Below are 7,662 nucleotides of genomic sequence, written 5' to 3' on the forward strand. Positions count from 1 at the left end.
AAATCAAGGAGAAGAAGAAATTGGACACTAAGGAATTTTTGCGGAAACAAAAAGAAACGAAAATTTTAGAAGGATATAACCTGATTAATGGAACCAAGCTCTGATACCAAATGATGCGAACCTCGTGATCACGTGGTCACGCAAAGACACCAATTCCCGGAAAGCCAAGTAAATCAGTTTGATAGGAGTGTGACACAAAGATAACTTGTACCTAGGCACCAGCACTATTGGAAACGGAAACCCCCACCCAACGAATATTGATTCGCGAACGAGAAGTATAAGGATGACGCCACGAAGCCAGTTGTTCTTCGATAAGTCGTTTTCAGTTCTATGGTAGGATCAGATGTTTCCTTCAATGCTTTCTTTTTTTTTTGGTAAGTTGACGTATGTATTAAAAGAAGAAGATACAAACATTATAAGGGGCATACCCCAGATTTACAATGATAACAGAAACATAAAACAACAGATGGCTACAAGCTAACCACCGACCATAACACTGAAATCTCACTGGATTAGTTAGGGAAACCAATACAACCAGCTAACTAACAAATTAAGAATCTATGGTATTCACCCTCCAAGCTCGTTGGATCCTTTTGTTTTCATTTGTTGGTGCGACATTCCTCATCAAATCAAGCTTATCACGAATGATACATTCGATTCGAAATGAATGTCTTGGAACAGCATTCTTGAACCACACAATGTCATGCCATTCAACCATCTGACGATGACGTCTTAGTTGTTCCCAAGCTACTTTGATCGAGAATCTGTGATTTGGTGAATCCAACCAAACTATCTCATCCTTTTGCCCCATCTTAGGATTAGAATTGGAAGGAATAGCTTCTATAATGGGGTGCCAGCCAATAGCTTGGGTGGTAGGAGTTTTCCATTTTGAGTTATGAATTAGCACATTCACCTTCGTGTTCTTGGCCATACCTGAATCATAGATGAATCTTTCCCCGTAAGAATCCGCGAGTGGGCTGTGAGGATGCCAATTGTCAAACCATAGAGAGGTTGTCATTCCATCTCCTATGATGTACTTCATCTTCGGCCATGCTAAGGATCTCAGCTTTAGAATCTTTCCCCAAGCCCAAGAGCAATTCTGTGGCCTTCAATGCTTTCTTTGTCTATGGAGATAATTGTTTGTCTAAACGAGAGGCTTCATGGGCTATAATTGTTAACTTCTAGTATTACTTAGAAGACTATTCTATTGGGGGATTTCAGTGCTATTCGACCACTTGATAAGAAGTGCAGAGGCACTAAATCATGGTCGAGGTGGCAAAATGACCTCAATAATCTTGTGCTCATATTTAGATGATCTCAGATTCACGGGTTATAGAGTCATTTGGACAAATTGACAATGTAATAATACTATATTGAAGAAGCTGGATCGGGTTCTTGTTAATGCCAAATTGAATTGTTAGTTAAGATGACGAGTTTGTCGAAAAGGAAGATTCCATTCAAGTTCTTTGATTTTTGGCAGATCAACCTCTTTTCTCCTCTTAATTACAAGAGCAAGGGCAAAGAAGCTTAAAGAGGCATTGAATGGGCTTGTTCTGAACATATGGAGCAAGATGGACCTAGAGGAGCTTGGAACGCCTAGAGAGCATTAAGGACAACCTCTAATTCATTTTATCCAAGTCCAAGAAGAGCCCAACCCGTGTGGATCAAAGGGTTGCCAGATCTGATTTCCTAAGTTATGAAGGATTAATTAATGATTCTCCTAGTCTAGAAAAGAAACTAAATTGGCAGGTATACAAGTGGAAGATTTTCTTTATTAATTGTACATGCAAAACAAGGAAAACCAAGCACAACAAGGCAATAAGACATTAGAATTAATTCCACATTCAAATTAGATTTCCTAGTCTATTTAGGACTTCTTAGGGGTGGGAAATTTGATTCTAACATATCTAGGATAATAAATTTCAGATTTTTATTATTTTCTTCTTAGTCTTTGAGTTATTATTACTTATTTGGGTCAATTATAAGTAAGTCTCATTTAAGTCCACATGAGGTGGATCCATTAGGGTTTATTTCGGTGTAGAATCAATATAAACATCTTTTCCCACAACTTTGTGTGTGAGTGGTAAGATATTCTCCCTTGGTTCTCTGAAGAACTGGAACGACTTATCGAAGAACAATTGACTTTGTGTGTGAGTGGTTTTGTGACGTCATCCTTATACTTCTCGTTCGGGAATTAATATTTATTGGGTAGGGGTTTCCGTTTCCAATAGTGTTGGTGTCTAGGTACAAATTATTTTTGCATGTGGGTTGCATGACCACGTAATCACGAGATTCGCATCATTTGGTATTAGAGCTTGGCTCCATTAATCAGGTTATATCCTTCTGAAATGTTCATTTCTTATTGATTCCGCAAAGATTAAAAAAATTTCTTAGTGTCCAATTTCTTTTTTGCCTTGAATTTGTTGCATATTAAAAAAAAAAGAAAAAAAGAGTCATTCAAAATGACAATTATTTGCTTTCGCAGCAAAAAAACTAAACAAGGGAAAATTGGATAAAAGCAAATCAAAACTAGATCAAATTTGAAAATATGATTACTGGGTTTCTAATCGAACTACATATTAATTTTGGGGTCAATTGAATATTGTTTGCTTAGGTTTTCAAATTCGGGTCTAATCAGGTCTAATTGATAACGTTTTTGCGTCAGCATATCAAACCTTATCATCAATTTCTCAAACTTCATGTTTTGTCTATTTAGGTTGAAATCACACTATATCTCAAATGTTAGCTCAATTGGATATCGTTTGCTTAGGTTTTCAAATTCAGGTCTGATAAGATCTGATTCATAATGTTTTTGCCTCAGCACATCAAACATTATCATAAATTGCTCAAATTTCATATTATGTCTATTTTGGTTGAAATCGAACTATATGTCAAATTTTAACTCAATTGGACATCGTTGACCTTAGGATCAAGATTCGGAGGTAAACAAATATGTTTTTACTTCAACTCTTGAAACTAGTCTTGTTTCTGTTGTTTTCATTTCTTGTAATATATATATACATCACATCTAAAATATTTGGGTGTTGTTTCATCATATTGTATACTTCATTCCTATTTTCATTTGAGTCTTTAGTTTCATTCATATTTTAGATAGATTTGCTTGTATAAATGACTATGTTGTTCCTTCCAGCCTTCATGTCTATGAAAACAAAAGGATCCAACGAGCTTGGAGGGTGAATACCATAGATTCTTAATTTGTTAGTTAGCTGGTTGTATTGGTTTCCCTAACGAATCTACTGAGGTTTCAGTTTTATGGTCGGTGGCTAGCCTGTAGCCATCTGTTGTTTTATGTTTATGTTATCGTTGTAAATCTGGGGTATACCCCTTATAATGTTTGTATCTTCTTCTTTTAATACATACGTCAACTTACCAAAAAAAAGATTTGTTATCCAATCAACAAGGTAAGAGATATTGATCTGTTGTTTCTTCCTCTTTACTTTCGATCTGTCACTCCTCGAAACACAACCCAAGCACATCAACTTACCAAAAAAAAAAGATATTGATCTCGTAATATTTCTACTATTCTGCATTTTCAGTTCTGGAACTATAGAGAAGTGGTGAAATTGCAGCATATTGAATGGATTTTCTTCATGATTTCTGTTGTGGCTGTCATAGACATGAAGGCCTTTGCCATATGTGAAGATTAAATCACAGTTCTTTGGAAAAGTTTCATTTTTCTTGCTAGTTTCAAAGTGGTTTGTCGTAGCTTGATCTCCTTTGTTCACCGTTGGATCGTTACCATATTTGAGTATGTTGTTCTTCGGAACCTACTCTACGTCTTGACCGAACGGATTATTGTTACAATCAGTGTGCTGGGAGATATTGGCCTCGTAATTCTGTTATTTCTGAGCTTAGGTTGCTTCTTGGACTCAGTTTATCTTATTAGAATTTTGCTCTCTTTAGTATTTGTATGCTACCATAATGTCTCTACGTTCTTCTGTGGAAAATGTTCCAATGGTTAGCTCTCACATTTCACAACACAATCAAGTTAAGTCTGGACATACATTAAGATTAGAACTGCAAGATATGTTGAATAGCCATGGGATGAGGATTTCTCAGTTTCAAGCTGATTCTGATGCTAGTATAGAGAAACACTCTACTGTCCAAGCTTCTAATGTTGTTCCAGAAATGAACCATGTGTTGGGTTCTAAAGTTGATGAGGTGAAGGTAGGGTCTCATCAACAAGAACAACTAAAACTTAGACCCAAATTGAATTTTTTAAATGCTTTGAAGGGTTCTGATGTTGATGACAATGAGAGTAGCAAGACCCTTGGCATTAGTTCAGTCCGTAATCTGCACTTTGCTCCCCCTACTATGACTGATGGTCGTGTGACAGTAGCTCCTCCACTTGATGTGTTTGAAGATGGCTGCGAATTTTGGAAATCCACCCTAGTTGGTCATTTTGTGGGGCAGAAATTGCCATATCCCGTGGTTAATTCTATTGCCAAAAGAATATGGAGCTCCTACGGTCTATCAGAAGTTTTGTCTTCGGATAATGGCTTCTTCATCTTCACCTTTGATTCGGTTGATCATGCCATTAATGTGCTGGAAAGAGCCCCATGGCACATGGCAAACAGGCCTTTGGTGCTTAAACGTTGGCAACCGAACATGCAATTTTTGAAAGATGATTTGGCAAGAGTTGCGGTATGGGTTAGGCTGTATAATGTCCCTCTCGAGTATTGGACTATTAAGGGGTTGAGCTGTGTAGGGAGTGCTATTGGAGTCCCCCTTCATGCGGATCATACGACATTGTTGCGTAAAAGGCTTAGTTACGCAAGAGTTTGTGTTGAGATAGATGCTTCGAAGACGTTGGTTAAGGAATATGATCTTCGCTGTCCAAATGGGTTATTCATAACAATTTCAGCTGAGTACGAATGGATATCGTCGAAGTGCAGTAATGGGAGCAAGGGGCTGCAAGTACTGCTTTAGATCAAGATATGGACGCAATGGGAGGTGATACAGATGGGGAATTGATAAAATCAGGTTAAAATCGGTGAAATCAAATGAAATCATAAAAAAAAAAAACGATTTTAGTACCGGTTTTACTATTTCAACAAAAAACATATACTGCACTACAATATTGCAATATATATGTTTCTTCTAGGCTAATAGCCACATGCCAGTTGTCTACAATCTCCCGCATATGTTTTTCTCCAGGCTTCAGCCCTCCATATCATCATTATTTTATACACACATACAATATTTACTCTAATCTCTTTCTCTCAGTCGTGGGCAGCCATTCATGATTCAACAATTAATCAGCCACCGTGAGATTGATGGCTTCCTTCTCATCAACAGTGGCAGTGCTCTCCTTTTTTTCCCCATCATCAATGGCATCCTCTTCAGTCTTCATCAACAGCTGGGAAGGGATGTTCTCCATGAGGGTAAGGTTTAATTGCTTATGTTGAATTTTTATTGTTGGAAAGGGATTTTTAGCCCCGGTTGCTCTTTGTCCCATTCCTTTCTTTTCTCTCCCTTATAAGACTATGATGATTTGTTAATTAAAATGCAATCGCTTCCTTGATGATATGTTTTTTTAGCCCCAGCTCCCTTTATATAATTGATAGTGTTTCTGTCTTATTTTTAGTCGATGCTTGAGATGTTGAAAAAAGATTGCATTTTAATATTTTGTCCACAATAGATGTAGGAAGAAATTCTCGAGTTCACGATCTTGACATAATCTTAAGGTTGTGGTAAAGGCAAGAAGATTTGACATTTTATTGCAGGATTCTAGTCTACTTCAATTGTTCTTAATGTCATGCCTTCTTCTTGTTCTTGCAATTCAATGATTCCATAATCTTGGTTTATCTTAGCATATTAATCTCTGTGGATTGTATCACATATGTCCTCTTTGTACAATATGGTATCGTTTCTTGAGTAAAGATGGAATCCACTGGCTTTGCTGGATATTTTTTCCTTGTATTATCACCATCAGTTTCTTTTGTTTTGAATCATATCTATTGGCGATGTCATCTTCTTGAGAACTATGGAATTTATACACCAGCCGCTTTAGCCTCATGGATTTTGATGGTGATATTTTTTAGTTGGTGATATCATCTTTTGTAAGCAGTGGAATTTATTCTACCCCTTCTTACCCCGAGAATTGTGATGGATAAAAAATGGCATGATCATTATTTTTTGGTAAGTTGACGTATGTATTAAAAGAAGAGGATACAAACATTATAAGGGGCATACCCAGATTTACAATGATAACAGAAACATAAAACAACAGATGGCTACAGGCTAGCCACCGACCATAAAACTGAAACCTCACTAGATTCGTTAGGGAAACCAATACAACTAGCTAACTAACAAATTAAGAATATATGGTATTCACCCTCCAAGCTCGTTGGATCCTTTTGTTTTCATTTGTTGGTGCGACATTCCTCATCAAATCAAGCTTATCACGAATGATACATTCGATTTGATTAAAGACCAAATTCGAATATAGAAGTTATTCCTTCCAATTCTAATCCTAAGATGGGGCAAAAGGATGAGATAGTTTGGTTGGATTCGCCAAATCACAGATTCTCGATCAAAGTAGCTTGGGAACAACTAAGACGTCATCGTCAGATGGTTGAATGGCATGACATTGTGTGGTTCAAGAATGCTGTTCCAAGACATTCATTTCTTCTATGGATGGCTGTCCAACAGAAACTCACAACTCAAGATAAACTTCATCGGTTTGGTATACATGGTCCCAATAGATGCTCGCTCTGTCTCCGCAACAATGAGGATCACAACCACTTGTTCTTTGAATGCTCCTATACTAAAGCGATCTGGTGGGATGTTTGTGACAGATGCGACATTCCAAGAATGACAAAAGGCTGGGATGAATGGATTCGATGGGCCACTGTCTCTTGGCATGGCAAGAGTTTCGTCAATTTTTCTCGTAAACTGAGTTTTGCAGCTACAGTGTATCATGTATGGCAAGAACGGAATGCAAGGATCTTTGCTGGAATGTCCATAACTTCGAATTTGATCTTTAATCAAATCGAATGTATCATTCGTGATAAGCTTGATTTGATGAGGAATGTCATCCCAACAAATGAAAACAAAAGGATCCAACGAGCTTGGAGGGTGAATACCATAGATTCTTATTGATACGGATCAGCCCAACACCAAGCGTAATCATGCCAACGACCCATTGGAGGTGCCAATTGGGCCAATCACAAGAGCTAGGGCAAAGAAGCTTAAAAAAGCATTGAATGGGCTTGTTCAGAACATATGGAGCAAAATAGACCTAGATGGGCTTGAGAAATTTAAGGAGCATGAAGGGCAGCCTTTAATCCATCTAGTTCAGGTCCAAGAAGAGCCCAATTCGTGTGGAACATGGGGTTGATTTGTCCGGCCCAATACCAGCCTTGTTAGGCTTGTTTTTTCCTAATGCTACAAGGATAAAAAGTCAGCAATTAATTCTCCTAATTAAGTAAGGAAGTTGGCCATATCTTATTCCTAAAGAGAGGGGGATTATTTAATGCTTTTCCTAACTTAGGAAGGAAAGTAATTAAATCAGCAATAAAGGAGGAAATTTGTTTTCTTATTTGTCAATGTTAAACAAGGAAATCCAAGCTAATCAAGGACATCATCCAGGGGGGGCAGCAACACAAATTTTCCAAATCAGATTTGTCCTAGTTTATT

Source organism: Populus nigra, chromosome 9 (genome assembly GCF_951802175.1).
Source record: "Populus nigra chromosome 9, ddPopNigr1.1, whole genome shotgun sequence".
NCBI lineage: Eukaryota > Viridiplantae > Streptophyta > Magnoliopsida > Malpighiales > Salicaceae > Populus > Populus nigra.